The 21,426-nt window shown below is 45.4% G+C and overlaps 1 long non-coding RNA gene across 6 annotated transcripts in view; it reads left to right on the forward strand.

Annotated features, from left to right (window-relative positions):
- Positions 1-21,426, forward strand: part of LOC147262647 (uncharacterized) — a 234,429-nt gene that overhangs the window by 194,448 nt on the left and 18,555 nt on the right. The window contains exon 8 of one of the 6 annotated variants that reach the window (XR_015112451.1): positions 2,401-2,958. The exons of the other annotated variants lie outside the window; for them this stretch is intronic. This is a non-coding gene — a long non-coding RNA (uncharacterized LOC147262647). Of the gene's footprint in view, positions 1-2,400; positions 2,959-21,426 lie in introns of those variants that run through there. 6 annotated transcript variants of the gene reach the window in all.

Here is a 21,426-nt window from a genome sequence, read left to right on the forward strand (position 1 = left end):
GAATAAGATGAGTCATCAGAGGTGATTAGTATCACCCCCAAAGTGAGAAAATTAAAACTATATGTATTAATTTTAATGACACGGGCGTCAACCTGCCAAGCTTATTTTTTTATTTTATTTGAGGTGGGAAAAATAAGACTTGAAAGTTTGGACTAATTGGAACAAGTTTCAAAGGCTCTGCCCACAATTGTGTCCCAGTTCCACTCAGTGTACAAACACTACAATAGTAAACAAGTTCTGAACATTTGACAGTGGACCGTTCCGTAGTTAGTTCAGACGTAACTGATGTAGGCTGCTGCACTGGTTTGTTCTATATGGAAATGATGCAACGTCACATTAAAGCAAGGACACTAAGCTGCCAAATGGGACACAAACTTGTAATTTTCCACCCGTCCATCAGCGATTGTGTTTTTGGTTGTGTCTTTGTCCAACGCAATATCTTTAAAATACCTCAAGGGAATTCCTTCACAATACGCAGTTGGACTCTAGGATGAACCGAGAATGTAAACCGTGGTAATGTGGCAGACTATTAAGGTGCCCACCAGCACTTGGGTGGTCGGTTTGAATCCCTATGTGGCCTCTGGCTTCCTGCAGTAAGGAAGTTTTAATTTCCACACCTTACGTATGCACATTTCCCTCTTGTTGGGAGTTTTTGGTGCCTGAACGCAGTCATCTCATCAGACCCAGGCAGTGAGTGATGCAACTCCCAGCCACATCTTTCCTGTCGATCTATTGATTCAGTTCAACTGGAAAATATGTCTATTTACTTACCAATAAAGTTATCTAGCAGCTACATGCTTGCCAGCTCTCCAGATTTTCCTTCTCTTCAAACACCGTTTTGTTTGGAGGCAATAACTTCTCCGGGAGAAAATGTCAACTTGTTCATGGTTTAGATTCCTATCTGAGATTAGGAGCGTTCCTCGTAGGTCATACGGTTCTGCTGTGAGTCTTCCTCACAACAGCTCTCTGTTAATTGAAGTTTGTTGGCAGACTTAATATATTCCCATCACACTAAGCTACTCCTGTTCCATTCCTTTTGTTTTGTACTATTAACAGTCTCAGTATCAACTCTGATATTGTTATTGCATTTTTCCATCTCCCTCTCAAGCGCTGGCCCACTCTGGAGTGTCCACATCGAGCATTGTTAGCTCCCGCACTGCCACAGGACATGGGAGTGTGAGTTATCCTCTCATGATTATAAGCCTTCTCTCCAGTAAATGCAGCTCTTTCTAGTTCAAGATGCACTCTTCAAGCGCGAGCATCAGCAGCTGCAGCCACAGAGAATGTATCCTCTAGTTCAAGAATGTTGCTGGGAGAAAAACGTATTGTTTAATTTAACAAAACTCCCCTCAGTGACATTTTACTAGGACAAATACTGGCTATGACTCGTTGTAGATCAGAAAACCTTTTGTATTTGTTTACCATGGCACAAACACATGTCCTCTTAAGAGTGTGTCCTTTTTAAAGCGATGATATGTCATGTGTTTAGACGTGACAGATGTAAGCTTGAATGGATAGCATGAATGTATGACAGTAGGATCGGTGAACGTTGGTGCTTCCCCAAAAGAAATGACAAAAATCATCAACAGACTCTCATTGCGACATCAGTTCACAACACTCCCCCCAGGAAGCACCACGGTGCGTTCGCTTTCTCAGATAACTCCAGTATAATCTTACTTGCGTTGATGTCACTCGGTTTTTCGCATCAATACGTACCTCCAGAGGCTGTGGAAGGTTGTAGGTCTTGGTGATAGCAAGGCCCCAACACTGAACCCTGACACCCATCAGCCAGTTGTTTTAGTTGGAACACGACTGGTCTGAAAACTAATGACGACGCTGAGTCTTGCAGCCTTGAGCACAACTCATTCTTCAGTCAGAACAGCGGCGGGCTGCTGGTTTGCCTGCGTTGTCAAGTTGTGATCAGCTTTCATCCTGAAACCTGTCGACTGCAAAAAGGTGTAGTAGCAGGCTGGGTGGGGGTAAGAGCACTCCATCAGAAGGGATGAGGGTGTCATGGTTCCATCACTCTAGATTGGAGACAGTCAAATACATGTGACTACAGCAGAGGTATTTAACCTCAAAATGGATGCCCATTGTTTTCTTTCTCTCAAAAGGCAAAAGCCAGATGGGGTATCCTCTTCTTCAGGGGTTCTTTTCATTAATTTGTCATCTGTCTGGATTTTGGGGAAGAAGCCCGTGCAATTCTAGATTGCTGTCATCATTAAAGGGAGTGTAAATGGCTGTACTCCCTCAGCAGTCGGGAAACTCTTGGTCACTTCATTCTGTCTAAACTGCTCATTTTCAATGATACCTCCCTTTGTCATCTGCCTTGTCAACATCTGCCACAATGTGTGTGTGTGTGTGTGTGTGTGTGCGTGCGCCTCTGTGTGTGGTGTCTAGACAGGAGAAGCCTAATCTATTTTCCATGTTCCCATCCGGTCCTGTTGGAGCCTTTGAATGGCAGATAAACAGAGAGGGGCTAAGGCTGAGGCTTCATCAAGAGGATTAATTCTGTGAGTCTTATCACCAGAGGAGCCTCTTTGCCTCCTCTTTCTCTTTTTCTTCCCCCAAAGGTATTGAGGGCTCTCACCACGCACTGCAGAGTTCACTCCCAGTTCACACTCTTGACTGTGCAAACCTCTTCCTGAAAAATCACACATTAGGATTTGTGTGGCGTATAAATGAGTGTGAGAGATGACATTGTGTCTCAGTGTAGTCGTACTGCAAGAAAAACTCAATATACAAGTTTGGTTTTTTTTGTTGGTGGTGTATTTGTTGTGTTTTTTTGCAGTGTGGATTAGTGTCGGAGAGATAACGCATGCAAACAGAATAATTATGAAGAAGATAGAAAATGGAGCAAATGTGATAAAGTAAGACAAAAATCAAACAGTAGTATTCAAATATGCTGGTTGTGCAGGGACACTGCCAGAAAAAGTAAGTCAGCCATACTTGTGTTGAATCCAGTGGAATGAGTTGGCAAATGTTCTCAAGTATTTTCTGGAAGGGGACATCAAACTGTGTTTATCACATTATCGGCTGCCACAGACATTCGCAGTCGCTCAAAACACATGAATAAATCACTTTTAGGCCTTCATGATACACATTTACCTGACCTGGTTGGGTTCAGGCAGCAACACGTGTTAGGACCAGGCTGGTCTCACAGAATATTTGACTCAAACCTCTTAAATTAGAAAAATGAAAACATGTTGGCACCACGGAAACAATGGCGGTGTAAATCAAGGATTGCTTTTTGTGGTCCCTGATTCAACAATGTCACTTTCTGGGAGTATTCTCAGGAGCCCATGGCATTCCTTATGCGCAATTACTTACGCATAATCCGAAGAATTTCCAACATCTTGAGCAATCAGTGGGAAAGAGCAGGTACCTCATTCACTCACACCTTAAGAGATGTGCTGACAAGGGTGCTCAGGTAGTGTAGGGGTCCTCTGTGGTGGTGATGGAGGCGGTGGTGGTTTGGGGGTGTCTATACAGACACATTTGGCCATGAAAGTACCCGCCCCGGTTGGTGCACTAGTGCCTCCCCTGGCCAGTCAGGCTGCCTGAAGGGAAATATCAGGAGTAATGTGATCCTCCCACGTGCTAAACTCCTCCCGTGTGGTAAAAGAAATATGGCCAATGACTTCAAATTCCCCCTGAGCTCTGCAACCAGGATCTTTTTCATCATTTGGTATCAGACTGTAAATAAAAGATCGATATGGAGCCCGTGTATCATTTTAAGTGTAATAACCAGCTGTTTGGCTGTTCAATACGGCAAACAAACAGATGCACAGAGTACACATGAACAAGAAGAGAGTCTCACTAACCTGCTTGATCATGGTGTTACTGGTGGTAGTGGTGCTGTGGAAAAGGCACAGGAGATCGTCTCAAACAGCCACCACGAGCACGGCATCTTTTCTTCACCAGAGTTGTCGCCATTATCTTTATGTGTCATGATGAATAGTCGATCAGTGAGAGGCAGCGCTGCCTTGTCTGAGGTGACAGGACTCTGCAGGAAACAGTAGATTGGTTGGAAATTAGTTGTTGCCCCAAATAAATGAGGTCAAATATCTTAGGCTATTGTTCACTCGTGAGGTTAAAATGGACCATGAAATCTGCAGGGAAATCAGTGTCAGCAGTGATGCAGGAGTTCCAGCCCACTGTCATGATGAAGGAGGTAGTCGTGAAGCCGGAGCTCTTGATGTACCATTCATTCTACATTTCGACTCACGCTTAAGCTCAACAGCTCTGGGTAATGACCGAAAGAATGAGACTGCTGAGACAAGCACCTGAAATTAGTTTCCCTATTTTGACAGACTGGAGAAACCGCAGGGGAAGATTATATCTGCTGTCTTGCCTCGGGGGAGGAGGAAAATTTGGGCTAACTAGCTTAGCCAGATGTCACAGTGGCTAGACGTTTGACATTATTGTGATTTTGCTTTTCAGTTTGAGGCTGGATCCCGACTCTACCAGAGCATCTTGTCCTTTTCAGAGGGGACGGATGGTCTGACCTCTCTTCATAATGAAGCAAAACCAGACTGTCCTCCCAGATCAGATCAGTTTTTTTTTATACCGCTGCCCTGAAACATCATCTTAGCATGGCACTGAGACGAGCCTTCCAGTAGCAGAAGTTATTCTAATGTATCCAACGAAGGAAATAAAATGATCTTATTGTGGTGTGAGAGGAGGTCAGGGTGGACAGACGGGCCAACAAAAGTGAGTGTAAGACATCAGTGACTGGCTTTTAAAGTTTCTCCTGAGTGCTGCCTCGAGAGGTGACAGCATATAAAAACTGTGAGTGGGTCACTCTCTGGTGGGTCAGACGGTCCTATCATTAACTCTTGTTACTGCATTAGGGAACAAAACATAGGCAACGTCATAGTTTGTGTGAACCAAAAGGTCAGGAAGCCTTTGGGCCAAACATCTTCCAGTGCCCATTTTTAATCTCTAGCCAACAACAACCATGACCCTGACCTGTTCCTGTCCCGTCACCGTCCCCAACCTCAAGGAATCAGGAACTCTACCAAAAAATGAACAAAGTTGTTTTTGCATCTCACCCTTTTGCAGATCTCAGAATTAGCAGCATTGCCATAAAGAATTCAACAGCCATGTGTGACATTTTGCAAAGGCCCAGGCAAATTTGTTGCCTGCCAATTAATGCTGATGACAGCAGCAGAAAGCCAATGAATATTGTCATTTAATTGGGAGGACCTGACACCAAAACAACACCCAGGATTTGTTATCACTTCTTTTGCTCTCTATTCAGAACTTCAGGCAATTTCACAACCCAACTTTTAGTCAGTTTTAATCGCACCTTTGTGTTTGAACAACTGCTTCATTCAAACTCTTAACACTGACCACAACAACCAATCCCAGACCACCTCTCCCAAAGAGTCTCGTTTCCAAGTGATAGCTTGTCCAGTTCAATGTGCCGTTGCCCCAGTAAACAAGTCCACTTTTAGTCCGACTGGAACAATAATCCTACTTATTCTAACATGTAAGAACACTGCTGTAGCTGTGCTAGAACAGTTTGAATTGTCCCCCATCAGTGAGGGGTTTGGGTGGGCAGTCTGTGAGTGTGTGTTCCATATAGCCGTGAGGCAGCATGTGACGATAATCTCTCGGAGGGGTCAATGTCGTGGTTGTCACGGCGATCTTCCCAGGGCTGATGTTGGCTGACGGCTGGTGTCACCATTGCTTTCTATCACAGGTCCTCTGATGGCTCTCATTTCCTTCTGCAGGAGAGCGTGTGTGTGTGTGTGTGTGTGTGTGTGTGTGTGTGTGTGTGTGTGTGTGTGTGTGTGTGTGTGTGTGCGTGCGTGCGTGCGAGTGTTTTTGACAGTGGTTTGTAACTGCTTCCGATGGGCAGATTTGATGTGCTCTTTTGCACATTTCAATTTAAAGAAACAATTACCATCATTTTATTTTAATAACAATATTTTCATGTCGTTGTTTCTTCTCTGAACCGGCTGCAGCAGGGTTTATAAACATTATTTTGCATCTTTAGTAATTTCTCGAGTAGACACTCCACGCATCCTGGCCAACCACTCCAGTCAACATTAGCCGCTCTTTCTCTGGATTCACTCCACCGACTGACAATAGCAGGGCTCATATTTATTTCTGTTCGGCATAAAATAGCAGCTTGTCCAGCCTGAATGAATGAATATTAAACAAGTTCATGAGTGCAATTTATTTTCTATGATGAGTTTTCTGATTAAATTAGACAAGTTTGTTTCGCTCTCAGCGGGTTTGTCTGCTTGCTTGCTTGTGTGAATCCTCGTGTGTGTTTGTGTGCCCCCTCCCTCGCCTGCCGATTTGACTTGCCTGCAGATGGCAATGTGTTACATTTCTATAACAGCCTCTCTCTCTCTGTCGAGTACAAGTGCTGCTGCTTCTCCTCCTGTGGCTCTGGCTGGTATGCAACTCTGCTTAAAGTCGTCATCGCTGAATGGATTTAGGAAGGAAAAGATGAATATGTACTTTGCATTTCAATGACCTGACTTTTCCCCCGTTCTCTTGCTTCATTTTAAAGCCTTTGAATCGCTGGAGTCGAGACATAATGGAAGTGAAATTGAAAGTAGCATGTAACATATTGTGATAGCGCCTTGTTAAAAGTGACATGCTATAATATAAGGGGCAAAAGAACTTAATAAACATCGCTGTCATCCTCCACTGCTCTCTCTCTCCTGCCTTAATTCATCCTGAGTTATGTCTCAAAGCTGGAAATTTGAGTCTAATTTTGAAGCAATGAGTGTTATCCAGGTTGTCAGTGTCGACAACGATCTGTCATCGCTCAGCCAAGCTTATGCGATGCTGCGTTTTCTGAGCAGAGGGAAAGAAAGAAAGGAGTCGATTATGGAGAGAGACGCAGGAACCATATGGAGTTTCAGTTTTAGATTTCTCTCACAAATGCTTTTTTCAAACTGACTCATGTTGTTTTTATTACTCCTGACAGTAGTAAACAGCTGGTGTGTGGGGGGATAGTCTGGATTTCTTTGTGTGTGCTTTGCATACAGTATGGTAGCATAAGCATTGTGCTTTTCATACCTCTGTGTATGTGTGTAAGAGAAAAATCTGAATGCATTCCAGCAACCTGTTTACGGGCTGTGCAGCGTGAGAAGTGTGTGTAAGAGACGATGCTACACACTCAGCAGCCATGTCCAATTGAAATAGATTGGAGCCATGGCGGCAGGGTAATTCGGGGTGTGTATGCAGTCCTGCTGTAATCTTCGTACTCTACCACGCCTCGTCTGGATTTCTTTCTCTTACTTTTTGGACATAATGAGATCGATAGCTTCACAGGCTACTGCAGAAAATAGAATCTCAAAACGAATGAATAAGGATTTGTGGGTTTATTTGAGCTTTTCCTCAGAATCCAGTTCATCACATACGAATACTCGTTGTTTCGAGAGTACAACTCGTGCTGCACCGCTGGAGTGTGAACTTCGGAACGAGGGTTACGCCGGCGCAGAAGCCATGTTGTTCCTTGGTTTGTTCTCTTTGCCGTGGTGAAGGCAGAACGAGGACAGAGTTCTAAACATGGAAACAACTTTGCTTAGTTTTAAGTCTGGTTCCATCATCTCATCAACAACTTTTCAGTTCGACATCTGAATAAGGTCTATGGTTAACGCTAGCTTAAAATGGTCGCACGTTTTTTTTTCTTCAATATGAAATACATCAGTAAATATTGTACTTGTTAGGGGTTTTATTAAAGTTACCAGTTTTTCACAATGAAAACGGAGGATGAGCTTGAAGTCCTGCGTCTGTGGTGGAGTTCGCTCACTGGTGTAATGTGAGCTTTGTACTTAGATAAGATTGCATGTACACAAAGCTCACAGTGCTAATTTTTGGCACTGATCTTAAGTCCGCCATAAATAATCCCAGGAATTGTTTGGGGGAACCCATGGTGGCTTCCTGCCAGGGTACTAAAGGGCTGACGGGATCTTTTGGAACGTTGTTGTGGAGAATGTTTTGATTGCTGAAGGTGGATGTAGCACTGCTCACTGTTCAGTTCCTGAACTCTGGCCACATTATCGGTGGAGGTGTCCATCAGATACACAGCAGCTACATGTGCACCATCATCCTCAGGAGTTCATCTGAGCTGAACCGAGGGACCAGAACCATAATTGGCCTGACATCTTGGCCTGCTTGGGTTGTTTGTTTGGGGGTTTTTTTCAAACCGAGTATGGATTGTAAAAGTGGACACGTAATTAAGGAAGTTGAAGAGAAGTTCTCGTTTTCAGGAACTCACGTCTAGACAGTGAAACCCTCTGACTGCCCGCTGACAGTGAGTGAGACGTGGTGACATGATGGCGGCGCTCAGACAATGTCAGTCATGATCTGACGGTCGTCGTAGCAGTGTGGCACCACGTGGTCGGACGATGTGTGTATGTGAACATCTTGTCATAAAAAGAATCACACAAAATAGGTCTTCCTAATCCAGACCACGATCCACACCATCTCCTGAACTAAAAAAAATCATCCTTCTCGCTGAAATACTCGGCAGATTTCATGATGAGATACTCACCTCTGTTAGAGAGACCATGATATGGAAAACGGGTCTTAGATCACTGGTCCAGACGAAGGTCAAGAGGATTTCTGAGAACCAAAACTTGTATTTCGTATGGATGCAAGGACCCCCCCAGCCCCCCGTTTGTGTGTCAAGGGGCAGAGGTCGATTCTTCGATGATTTCTGTGAACTTGGTTTTAATAAAATGTTTGGAACACAGCTCACCTGCTGCATTGAGTTCCTCCATCTCGATGTTTACTGTTCTGAGCTCGAGCTGAATGCTCTCAGACTGAGACGTGCTGCTGACAGGATTTGATGTTTTTATCTTTCCTTTTGACTGACAGGCAGAAGCTAAGCATCTCCCTTTGCTCTCTCCCTCCATCCCTCTCTCAGTCTCTCCTGCTCTTTCTTTCTCTCTATCTGTCTTCATCTAGGAGGGCAGATATTTCAGGAATAGAAGAGAAAAAAAATGCTGTTCCAGTGGGAAAGGGGATGGGAGGGATACACACCGCTGATCTTTATTCATAGTTTGATTTGATGACATTCCTCAGCAACAGGTTGTATCCTCTGGGTCAGCACGGAAGACACAAGCACACAAGAACAAGCTTTTCTTCTTTTATCGCAAACTGTTGTGTTGTCAACAAACCGGTCTCCATACAAACATCCCCAGATGGATTTAACAGCAGAAAAGTGTGGTTCAATAGTCGACGTCAAGGTCCGTTTGCTCGAATTAAACCATCAATACGAGGATGAGGAAGAACACTTGCATCTTCGTCAAATACCGATAGTTTCTCACTCCCTTAGTTAGATATGGTCTTCAAGGTATCCTTTTGCATCTTTCAGCTAACTACTGCGAACATATTTATGTCTATTTCAGATACGCACAATTACGAAGTCAACGTATACAAAGAAAGTCTGCAGAAGTAGGTAGTGGCGGTTGTGTTGAGGCCGGTGTGAACTTCTATCTGGGTTGTAGGACTCTTCCCTGTGTCCCTCTACTGGGGATCGGTAACATATTTCTGACAGTGGTATGACAGCATCTTCTAGCATAACTGGTTGTAGCAACACAAAGATCAAAGTTTGGGTTAAGACAACCTCTGTCAAGGTCGCTTGTGGGCTACATGGCGGCCAGAGCATCGTGATGTGAACGGAGGAGTTCATTATCGTGACGCGTAATGAGAGTGGGTGAATGTGAATTAAAACGTGGTCTCCTCCAATCAGGCTTTGCAAAAATATACATTTTGCAATGAGTGTGGAATGCATTCACTGTCAGTCTGTGACAGAAGTTTATCATTAATGTAGGAAGCTCTGATAGGCCTCCTGCATTACTGCCTTTGGGAAGGACACGCACAGACTTCCATTTGCCTCTTTGCCACCACTGTTGGCAGGTGAGCCCCCAGTACTTTCTTTATGAGTCCTAAGTAATTTAGCCCTGAGAAGCAGAGTGCTCTCTCAGAGCCACTCAGCACTCGGTGGCAGACAAGAAGATGGGACATTCAAGTGTTGCCTGTAAACCTTGAGCATCCAAACATTTCTCAGATTCTCAGGTTTTTCAGTTTTATTCTTGAGACAAAAAGCTTTTACAAAGAAGTTCTATAACCCTTGAACCCTAATAGACCACTGGATGTGTTTGAAAATCTGATGTGATGGCAGCCCTTTCGGACTGAAAGTGCCAGCACTCAGCTGGCCAATTTCATGCTGAAAAATTAAAGAATTAGACTCTTCCCTCTGCAGTGTTTTTCCAATAGTAGTAAATACTGCTAAAGTGTTTCTAGACTTGTGTATTATAACGAAAGTAGAAGGCTCTAAGAGCACACGCTCCCTTAGCTCTTATAGCCTGTCCATCGGTCCCATTCTCATTGTTGTGCTTTCTCGGGTGCACCTGGAGGGAATTTCTCCAAATTTGTCACAAACGTCCACCAAGACTCAAAGATGAGGTCAACGGATGAGATCGCTGTCACCACGTATGTCTGCAGTATTTTTCCCACTCTGATTAATGCGATATCTCTGGAACTCTTTGAGGAAATAATTTCAATTTAGCATAAATGTCCAGCGGGAACGTAGGGCTGCACGGTGGTGCAGTGGTCAGCACGGTGGCCTCACAGCAAGAAGTTTCCGGGTTCGAGTCCCAGCTCGGGCGTGGGATCTTTCTGTGTGGAGTCTCCATGTTCTCCTCGTGCCTGCGTGGGTTCTCTCCGGTACTCCAGCTTCCTCCCACCGTCCAAAGACATGCAATATGGGGACTAGGCTGATTGATTCTCTAAATTGACCGTAGGTATGAATGTGAGTGTGAATGGTTGTTCGTCTTTCTATGTTGGCCCTGTGATGGACTGGCGATCTGTCCAGGGTGAACCCCGCCTCTCGCCCGTAGATGCTGGGATAGGCTCCAGCCCCCCATGACCCTTACTAGTAAGGAATAAGCAGAAGACGACGATGGATGGTCTAGCAGGAACCAAAACAGTGATAAAGGATGAACCGAAAAGATTTTAGTGGTCAAAATTCACTGTCGTGGCATCAGCGTTAAGGAGATATCTCAGGAACACCCTGTGGGTTTTCTTCAAATTAGCCGTAGACGTTCGCTGGGGCTGAAAAGAGAAGATTTTGATGGTCAGAGGTCAAAGGTCAAGGTGATTGCCGCCTCACATGTCAGCCATGTCCCTGTCCCATTCTTATGCAGTGTCTCAAGAACGCCTTGAGGGAGGGGCCTCAAACGTCCACTGGGACTCAAGGATGAACTTACTATTATACCATGCTAGCATCTTTCATGGCCACAGGTTACTGTGACTGGCCCACATCGCTGAGGCTAATGGAGTTCTAGTTCTGAAGGGAAAAAAGGCCTATTTTCATCCAGAATTTGATTTAAACTTTTAAAAACTAATCATTTTTTGGGGTTGGACGAATCGAAGCCTGGCCTGTGTGAAATAGCGACTCCAACAATCAGCTTCTCTCTGGATGGCGGCAGTGTGACAGTATTTACCCATCAGCCAACGGCCCAGAGGTCAGGGGTGACGCAGTCTCACGTCTCCACCGTGACCTTTCTTTCCAACCTCATCTCATGACCATTCAAGTAATACGAGACGATCCAACTGGCATCAGCGCCACACATAAATGTGCATGTCTCTCAACACACACACACACTCACACACGCTCAAACACACAGAGACGCTGAATCACATACATGCAGGCGCACACAACTTGTGGTTACACATGATACTGAACACCGGCAACATTCTGTGACACGCACGCTCTCTCTCTCTCCACGTGCACCCTCTTCATATATGCATGATAGGGAGATAAAGCTGAAAGGTCAATTCCATTAGAGGATCACCTTTTAATGTCACAGTGCCTGGAAAGAGCAACTGTGATGTCCCCGTCCACATCAGAGAGCAGTCTGCGTGCAGCCCATCGGCACAGAGGCCTGACTCACGCGCTGGACGGCGGTTCCTGTAGGAGGAAAGGCTTTATTTAAGACATGAGTAATTTGTTTCATTCTCACACGTTGGAGCTGGCCAGGTTGGAATGAGGTGATTGTTCTGAGTGTGTATTCACAGGAGAGGGAACCAGAAAGATTGTTACTGTTTCCCTGGTGAGGTTATAATGTGACACGAGCTTGGTGAGACCTTCAGGCTGTCACCTGACACACCAGATAGTTCCGTACTCATCTGGGAGCTTTTCCATAGGAACTGTTTAGAAAACAATGGTCCCTTTCCAGAAATACGCAGCAGGGGATTGGATTGACTTGGACTACAAACACACTCCTTCAGCCCCTCAGCGTAACAAAATGCGATGCGGTCTCGTGCCAAATCAAGTCTTTTCTGTGGAGAAACTCCACCGGTGCATCCTCCTGCTCTTGTGTCTTTGCAGTTCTTGAGTCTATTTCTGCACTTTCAGCCGTGTTTTAGGCCAAGAGATTCAGGGGCCTCAGCGAGGAGCTTCCGTGTTGAAGTTGGTGGGATTTGGTCAAACGTAGTTTAGAGATGAGTGTTTTTCTTACGTTCCAAGAGTCAGAAACTAATAATGCGTTAGGATGGACTGTTGTGTTGTTCTCTGTGAATGCAATCAAATAATCCCGTCCTCTATGGTAATGGAGGCCTGGCCTCGAAGACCCCTGAACCTCCACTGAAGACAGTTACACCAGTAGACCACTTCTGACCAGTTCGCTGGTTCGTCCTCGCAGCCCGTCGTTTGTTGTTGATGATTGGCGAGCCCCTCCGACTGGCCCTGATTGGCTGGTGTCAGACGGAGTTTTCTGAGGCTAATCCCCCTCAAACACACATCTTCAGACACACTCACACCCGCACACACAGCCATGCAGACACACTCCCTCACACACACACACGCACAACATACTCAAAAACACAGGTGTTTCCTCTGCATGCTCGCCACATTGTCTGAATGTTAATTACATGCAGAAGGCATCTGGGTCCGTCCATTGCTAATCCTCTTTTAATTATATGTGTCCTCACAATGACACAAGGTTTACAATGGTGATTACAGCCGTATTATACATGGAGGAAAATAGGTAGGAGGACGTCAAGGGAAATGACAGTCATCATAAAGCAAATAAGAGTGTTTGTTTGTCCCTGCCACCATGTAGTGGTGACGGCAGGGATTTGTTTATGTGAACAGGTGGTGCTTCTTCTCTTTGGTTTCCATCGGGGTCTCCAAGATCCAGTGTCCTACAGAGTTGTTCTGGTTTGTGGAGGAGAGATTAGCACCTCCAGCATATCAAATGCTCTGTATACACAGTGGTAAGTGGTAAACTACCTGAGTCTCGTACCACTGCATGTACTGGAACCATTTTTCACCTTCTGAAGGATCCTTCTGATGCTTAAATGATTTCTGTTTTTTCTGAAGCTTCCATGTCATCTGACCTCTTACTTCCTCTGTTTATGAATATTTCAATGCAGATTTAATGCCTCCAGTATTTCTTATTTCTTAAAGTATACAGTGTTTTTTTCTTCAGAAGCTTTCAGTTGCGACCATGTCATGTGATCTCGGGACTCCAAGTCAACACCAGCTCTCAGAACCAGACTGGGAAACAGGACGCACCTCTTTTTTTGAATTTTAATTTATTGGCTTCAGTGTTACAAATGAAGAGTGACTGAGAACAGCCTGATGGATTTGTCGGTCAGTTCTTCGGTCCACCCGCTGCAGAGCAGTGCAGCATTCCACTGGATTACACGAGTGTGCTACACACGTGCAAAATTTTAAAAAAAATTCACAAAGAAGGGGTTACTGCTTTTTCCTGCATGACAACACATCGTGCTAACATGGACTCGGCGCTGGCAGCAGTCAGGTCTGTCACTGGCAGGCTGCTGCAGCAGAAGCAGCATCTCCCTGCAGCCGAGTCGGCATCACCACACCCCGGTATGAGCCGCGAGGGAGAGCGCCCCACCTCTGGGATTAGCAGTGGGTTAAGGCTGGAAAATGACGTAGGGAAGCGTAGGAAAATAGCCCAATAGCACTTCCAAGACCTTTGTGTGGTGTGTTTGTCACGGTGAGCAGGGAAATTTGGGGACTAAAGGTTGTCCCAAGTGTGTGTGCAAGTCAGGAGGACAAACTATATGAACACACACACACACACACACACTGTTTTTCAGCTTTAAAGAGCCCTAAGGGAGCTCTTCTTCGTGTGTAGGGGGAAACCATGAATAAAACGCCCATTTGACCCTCGCTGCTATAAAGCCCGTCTTTGTTGGGTCTCACAAGACCCTCTTTATCCCTCCTCCATCCTTCTATTTCCCTCCTTTCCCTCTCTGTTAGATGAAATCTTTTCCTTTTGTTTTCTGCTCCATCCTGCCATGGCAGGGCCTTTATGCAATATTAATGAGATTCAGCTGCCTTTTTCTCTGGGTGATGTACAGTGGACACCACAGAGGCGCCCCACATGGCGGCGGTGACCTTAGGACCTGAGCAGACATGACCTCTGACCTTGGGCGACGCTGGCCAGCATCCTCATTAATCACATGGCCACAAGTGGACTTGGGATACAGGATTTGTAGAGTGAGACAGGTTCTGGAGTTGGAGTGTGGTGTTGGAAGAATTGTGTGTGTGTGTGTGTGTGAGAGTGTGTGTGTGTGAGAGTGTGTGAGTGAGAGTGTGTGTGTGTGAGAGTGTGTGTGTGTGTGTGTGTGTAAGAGTGTGTGCGTGTGTATTCTGTTGCAGATTCCTGTGAAGATTGCTTCTGGCCTCTCTGTCTGCACTCTGCTGCAGGACAATGGTCTCCTTTAGTTTATGTGTGTGTGTGCGCGTGTGTGTGTTGCTGAAGCGAAGTGCGAGTGTGTGTGAACACTGACTCAGTATGCCTCTGCTGTCTTGCTTCTCACGCAGGGAAACAGTGAGATCACATGCTTCTCAAACACACACACACACACACACGCAGAGCGTCAAACTGGGACTACAGACTGATATCGCAGTTTGCCTTTTAAAATAAAATCACATGTGAGTCAGTGTTTTCCTCCTCTGCTCTCCAGATCTTATTTGTCTTATTTCTATCAAAGTATCTCATGAAACTTGAAATAACCCAAACAGTAAAGAGTTGTGTTTTCATCACCTGCCCATGCTGGTTAAACTGGCACATTTACAGAGATGTCTATTAACGTGTATCGCCCCTGAAACTGTAAACCGTACAAGTGAAGCACAGCTAAGATGTGAGGGTGGCGAGGAGGAGGGGGAGCACACACAAGCTGTCGGGACGAGGAGGAACTTGATGCTGAAATAAAAACACTCAACTCTAAACTAAAGCAGGCAGTGAAGAACAAGCTTGAGCAGCGTACCACGAGAAGACGAGAGAGGACCTGAGCGAGCAAACGGACCGCCGTCACTGATGACACGGGAAGCATCGTGGGCAGGGGGGGCAGGGGTGAGCATGACCAGGGCTGATGGGTGATGAGACTCAGGTGACTGCAGAAAGAAGGAGAGGAAACGGGTTGAGACAGGAAGTGAGGCCGTCAAGAGGGAAGAGATGTCAAAATGAAACGGGGACAGGTTTCAACCAATCATGAGACAGGAGCATGACTCAGTCGAACGACACATTGACTGACAGTGTCGTAGCGAACAAGACGACTTGAGATCAGTGAAAAAGCCAGAACTGAAAATCAACACCGTCCAGAAGGGACCGGAACATTGGCTTCAGTTGACTTCTCGTCACAGTTCATCTTAAAGCCGGAAGTCGTTTCTTTCGGCCGCCAGCTGATGAAGGAGGCTACAGGAGGGTGACCATATGACATCATCAAGTATTGAGATACATTTCTAACAACACCTCCAGACAGCAGGACTTTTTTTTTGCAACTAAATCTAACCAGGTTGTAAAGTTGCATTCTCACTGAGAAGAGAAGGAATGTCCGGCATTCAGCTGGTGTGTGTGTGTGTGAGAGAGAGAGAGAGAGACACTCCCATCACACCCAGCAACAGAACCGGAGGTGGACAACCAAAACCCTGGCGTGCTGCTGTTTGTGGCGAGCGCAGGCCTCAGGCCCTCTGATCGCTGGTGTTACTGGACATTGGTTGGATTCAGCATGAATGACTGCGCGTAGCTTTTCGTGAGATATATGAATGTTTCATGAGACACGGTACTGAAGAAGCTGCTAGTCCATCTAAAAGAATTTGATTCGTAGGCTTTGGTCGGAACTGGAGATTTCGCCTCAAATCATCATTTTCTCCTCTGTTTTTGGTGTGAATGTATAATAACGTTTAGATTATACAGAATACAGGAGTTCACTCCTTCCTTCCGCACTCCAATGTTTAGTTTTCAAAAACTTGGGGATACAACTTTATTTTTCCTGACAGCAGCGCCGGCAGTGAAATACTCCCACATACTTGTACACTGGCTAATATGCACACAGTCTGTCACATTCAAATGTTCCAGCACACAAACATGCACACATTTTCTGAGAGAAGAAGTGCAGAAATCTATAATACACACAACAGTTATCTGCCTGGGGGCGGCGCCGCCTCACCCCTGACCCTGTCAGAGCTCCTCCAACGGGGCAACACCCTCCAGCTGAGAGCAGCGAGGAGGAATGAAGGATGTTCTCTCTCTCTCTCTCTCTCTCTCCGGCTGCCTCCACCTATCTGTTTTCATTCTTCACCTCTGTGTGTCAGCCAAGCAGATTTAAATTCTATCTGGGCTCTGAAACATCTGTCTCCGCCTTATCTGTGGATAATGGAAAGATTTAGTGGCATCCAGAATTTTATGGAGTCGACTCCTCTTTACTCTATCGCCCCTTTTTACTCCACAGCTCCATCACCCATATATCATCCTCTCAACACCTACACACACACACACACACACACACACACACACACACACACACACACACGCCCCTCTCTCTCTCACACATGCATGAATACATACAATCAACATTCTAGCAGCCTCTCCAAATCCCTGGTTCTCTAACAGGATCCTTGGCTCTGCAGAGCTGGTGTGATGGTTGGTGTTGCAGCAGCCCAAACCACTCCACTCCCCTGGCTCCCGTCCTTCCTCAGCTTCCCTCCTTCAATCCTCCTCATCCTCTTCCTCCTCACCACTTGCTTCCCTTCGGTTGTGCCACCAGCTGGGCTTGGCAGGGTCCCAGGCTGCACTGGGTTCTGCTCCACTAGCTTATCCGCTCTGGCATGGCACCGCAGGTCCATCATGCTGCGTGTGTGTGTGTGTGTGTGTGTGTTTATTAATTTTCATCTGCACATTCAACCAAGGATTTGTGATTTTGCAATAAACAAATGCTGTAATTACACCATAAATTAAAAAGAAATCATGACTGTTAATGTAAACTCATTTTCTCCAGATTGTGTGTGTGTGTGTGTGTGTGTGTTGAGAAAACTAGATGTAAACATTGCCTAAGAGAAAGGCAAAGCTGCTCATCACATGATTTTCTTTTTCTTTTAAACTGTCACACACCTCACAAATGCTGATTAAGACCAATTTCTTTGTCTTATATCAAATTATCCTTGAGTCTTGAATGACGTCATCATTGAACCACCTGGAGTTTGGACATATTTACATTCAAACTGTAATTTGTCATTGCCGTGTTGAGACTTTGTATTTTTTTAATTTCCCTTCAATTGTCCTATCACTTTTTTTGGGGGGGGGTCACTTCAAACACCTCCAGCACCACTTTGTCACAGAATGTTGGGGGGAAAATAGCTCAGTAATCACGGCGCATTCCGTGGTTGCACTCGAAAATCTGAAAAAGAATCAGTGTCACTTTAAGAAAGGTGAGAACATTAATTTACTGCAATCAAGCAAACGTTCCCAGGCAAGGACCAAAAAACCCTCATGTTCAGAACAAGCAAACTGAACTTATGATTTCACCTTTCATGAATTCATCACAAAAGTTTGTTGTTTTTCGTTCTGAAGGTTTTTTTGGATGTAAGGGAGCTCCACACGGAGTTCACTGTCAAAAGAACTCCAGCGTGAGCTGAGATACCCGGCGCTTGCTTCTGACTCCTGTTGTATTTAAACGCACTTTCACATGAAAGTCATTCGGGTCAGTTTGATCCTTTTTGGCAGAGAAACACTAGATTCAAAATGACATCAGTCACCTTTTAAAATGAATGGGAAAAACATTCAATGAAACACTTTTTATGTGAAATATTGTTGAGCGGTTTTGGGAGCAAACTCCAACTGTCCATGCAGGCCTGAATTATAGAGCCAAGAACAAATGTCCGTGTCATTGAACGCACATGCAACACAGGAATATCCCTCTCCCCATGCTGTCATACATGTTGGGTCATTCTTGTTTTTCCACAGCATCATGTCATGTCCTGTGTTTTTGGTTGCTAGGCAATGGGTGGGGGGTGGGTGGGCAGAAAGCGGTGCGGTCTTCCCTGCCAACACAAATACCACTCGCAAAAGTTTTCCATCTTTAAAGGTGAACATTTCTAAAGTTGGGAAGGTGCAGAGTTCAAACTGTCAGCCTGGGAAACATGAAAAACAAAGGCAGCTGAAACAAAGAGTCAAACGTCGGTGCAGTGACGGCGCGGCGTTTACGGGATGAGATGTGCCGAGGAAACCAGCTGTAGAGGACAATGTCTGACGTGTAAACGAGTGTGAGTGGATCCGTGTCGGTGTGTACGTCAGACCCCGGGGCGGGAACCCTTTCCAGGACCCTCCCACTCCACTCGCCTCTCTTCCATCGGGCCTCGCTCATCCCTGCCTGGAGAACCCTTCAACCCAGGTGAAGAGAACGTGGTATCCACCTGTCTCTCTCCTCCCACACACATCGACCTGGCCAGCCGTTTGTTTACACTGATGGAGCTCTCTTGTGTGTCTCATTATTCTCACCTCCTCGCTCTATCAGACAGACATGACAATGATGGTTGTGTAAGAGCTGGTGTTCAAATTAATGTTTCCAAAGCAAAAAAGGTCTATTGTGTGTGTGTGTGTGTGTGTGTGTGTGTGTGTGTGTGTGTGTGTGTGTGTGTGTGTGTGTTCCATAAAGCTGTGGGTTTTCTGTGGGTGCATACGTCTATTTTTGTGCCGGCTGATAGGGCTTTATGAAGGTCAGCGCTGATATTTTTGTGTTTAAGCTGCAGATAACAGATATTCCACGTCATAAAATCTATTCTGTGCAACAGAGGGACGTTCTCACTGTTATACAATCATGCATGTGTACACTCGAATCCTCAATAACTCTGCTAATGAGTGTGAAGAGTTCCACTCATTTACAGCTGCTTTTAATTGATCGTGTTCTTGTGCTGTTTTTGGCACTGTTAGCCAGTTTAATCAACTGACAAAAAAAAACAATCAGCAACTAATTGTTTAAGTTGTGGACTTATTTTAGCAGAAAAGTGCTTCTCAGTGTGTTGATTCTCTCTACCAGGCAATCATGAACCAGGCGATCCTTGACTTGGCAGTTTGAAGCTGATTGTCAGAGCAGTAAAGGTGGTGACAGGACACTTGTATATTTTGCTAGTTTTTCCCCCTCTGTGCTGCCCTCTACTGAGGTGGCGCGCCCGCTGCCCTCTCCCTGTCGAATTTAGTGACGTGTGATGAAGGTTTGTGGCTTCTTACTGACGCCATCATGAGGAACACCTGTGCAGGAATCCTTGCTTCTAGATAATCTCCAAGGAATGGATCATCTTGGCGAGGAGGAAACGCTCACTGACAGTGTTATGAACATAATTTTGGACGGAGCAAATCTCTGAGGTGTTAAATAAACAATTAATGTGTTGTATAACGTGTATATTTTTGTTCAGAGTTGCTACGCCTACAAGAATCTGGCAAACACGTCAAGGAAAACTATGTGGAAAAGCTAACAACAAGAGCAGCAATTGTTCAGGATCATCCACATTATTTAAATGCCAAACTTGGTGCAGATTGGATTAGGTTGGAGGGAAGCGTGGAGCAGCATGAAGTGTGTGTGAGTGGAATGAGAGCGCAGGAAGAAAATGCACCACACACCAAAGCACGGGGCCAAATATATCAATACTTAACGGTATTTATGAAGTCGGCTGAGAGCAGCGCCCTGGTTCTGTTGGCGGAGTGAGGAGCCCTGGAGCGGCCATTGAGGGGAGGATGTAACTCGTTCCCTTAAATGAAGTTTTTGGAGGTGAAGGAATTTGACTTCTCATTTCAGTTTCGTCATTGAGGTGACGAGATGCAACGTTCTTCCCTCTATTGACTTTGTTAGTTACGGTATCTTAATTGTTCCTTTGGAACTTCTCTCCTCAAGTGAGTTGTTGCTAGAACACAACTTACTGTATTTCTTGTTCCTTCAGTTTAGTTGTTTTGTGAACACGAGGTGAGATTGTTCCCTCAAATAAGTTAATTTGTGGCCACAAGATAAGACTTGCTCCCTCAGGGAAAATAAAGCTATTGTGAGGCCACATGACTTAACTTGTTCCTTCAATTTGGAGAATTCACAGACACGAGACAAAAATAGTTCCCTCACTTCAGTTGCTTTGATGCCTCGAGATATAACTTGTTCCCACTTGTTTCCACTATCTGAGCAACAACCTTGCTGTTGGTTGTGGTTTAGGTTTGATCCCTCGCTCTCGTGGAAACCTCCACACCTCCGTAAGCATCTGTTTCCTCTCTCTCTCTCTCTCTCTCACACACACACACACACACACACACACACACACACACACACACACACTCACTTCCTGGTGTGACTGTTGCAGTTGTTAGGATTTGGAGCCCAGACGGGTGAAGGGGTTGTAAAGGCTCTTTGGTAGGGAGAGTCAGATTATGCCGCTAGCTGCTGCGTGTGGTTACGTGATGTTCGTGTTCATAACCCCGACCACAACTATGCAACTTTTCTTCTCCTTTTGCATTCTTCTTCTCAGCTTCCCTCCCTCCAATCTTTCTTTGAAGGATTTATTTTCGCCACATGTTTCCTTCTCCAAGTCTCCTTTGAAACATGCTTCTAAACCTCCAACATGGAAGTGATTAGCCTCTGGGAATAATCTGAAACAGACACATGTACCCATGTCCTGTCCTCACTGGAGAAATGGCAGAATAAGTCGTAAATGCAAGTGGCCCAGTACCGCCTATAATTAAGTTGAAGTGACTGTAATTAGGATTGGAGCGAGGGAGGAAACGGAGGTCGCGATGAATGATGGTTCCAGATTATTTCCCATTTCAGACCGCAAGTTTCACATTTACAAACCGCGAGCCAAAGCCATGACCACCATCGCTCCCTGAATGTCAACCACATGCTTGTGACTGTAACCATGACGACAAAGGCCACCTTAGGAAGTAGTTACTTTAACCCACATGGCACATCCCTCACCTTAAGACGACACATTAAAAGGAAGAATGATATCCTTCAACACAACTGTATGTTTCAGGGCCAGAGCTCAGCCAGATCTGAGCCGTGATTACATCATCATACAACTGCTGGGTTTCCTGAGTGATATGAAGTGATTCTGGCAGGCACGGACAAGTGAAAATCCCTCTGGAAGATCCTCCT

This window comes from Aulostomus chinensis, chromosome 4 (genome assembly GCF_037954235.1).
Source record: "Aulostomus chinensis isolate RoL2024-O1b breed Wild chromosome 4, RoL_Achi_v1.0, whole genome shotgun sequence".
Lineage (NCBI taxonomy): Eukaryota > Metazoa > Chordata > Actinopteri > Syngnathiformes > Aulostomidae > Aulostomus > Aulostomus chinensis.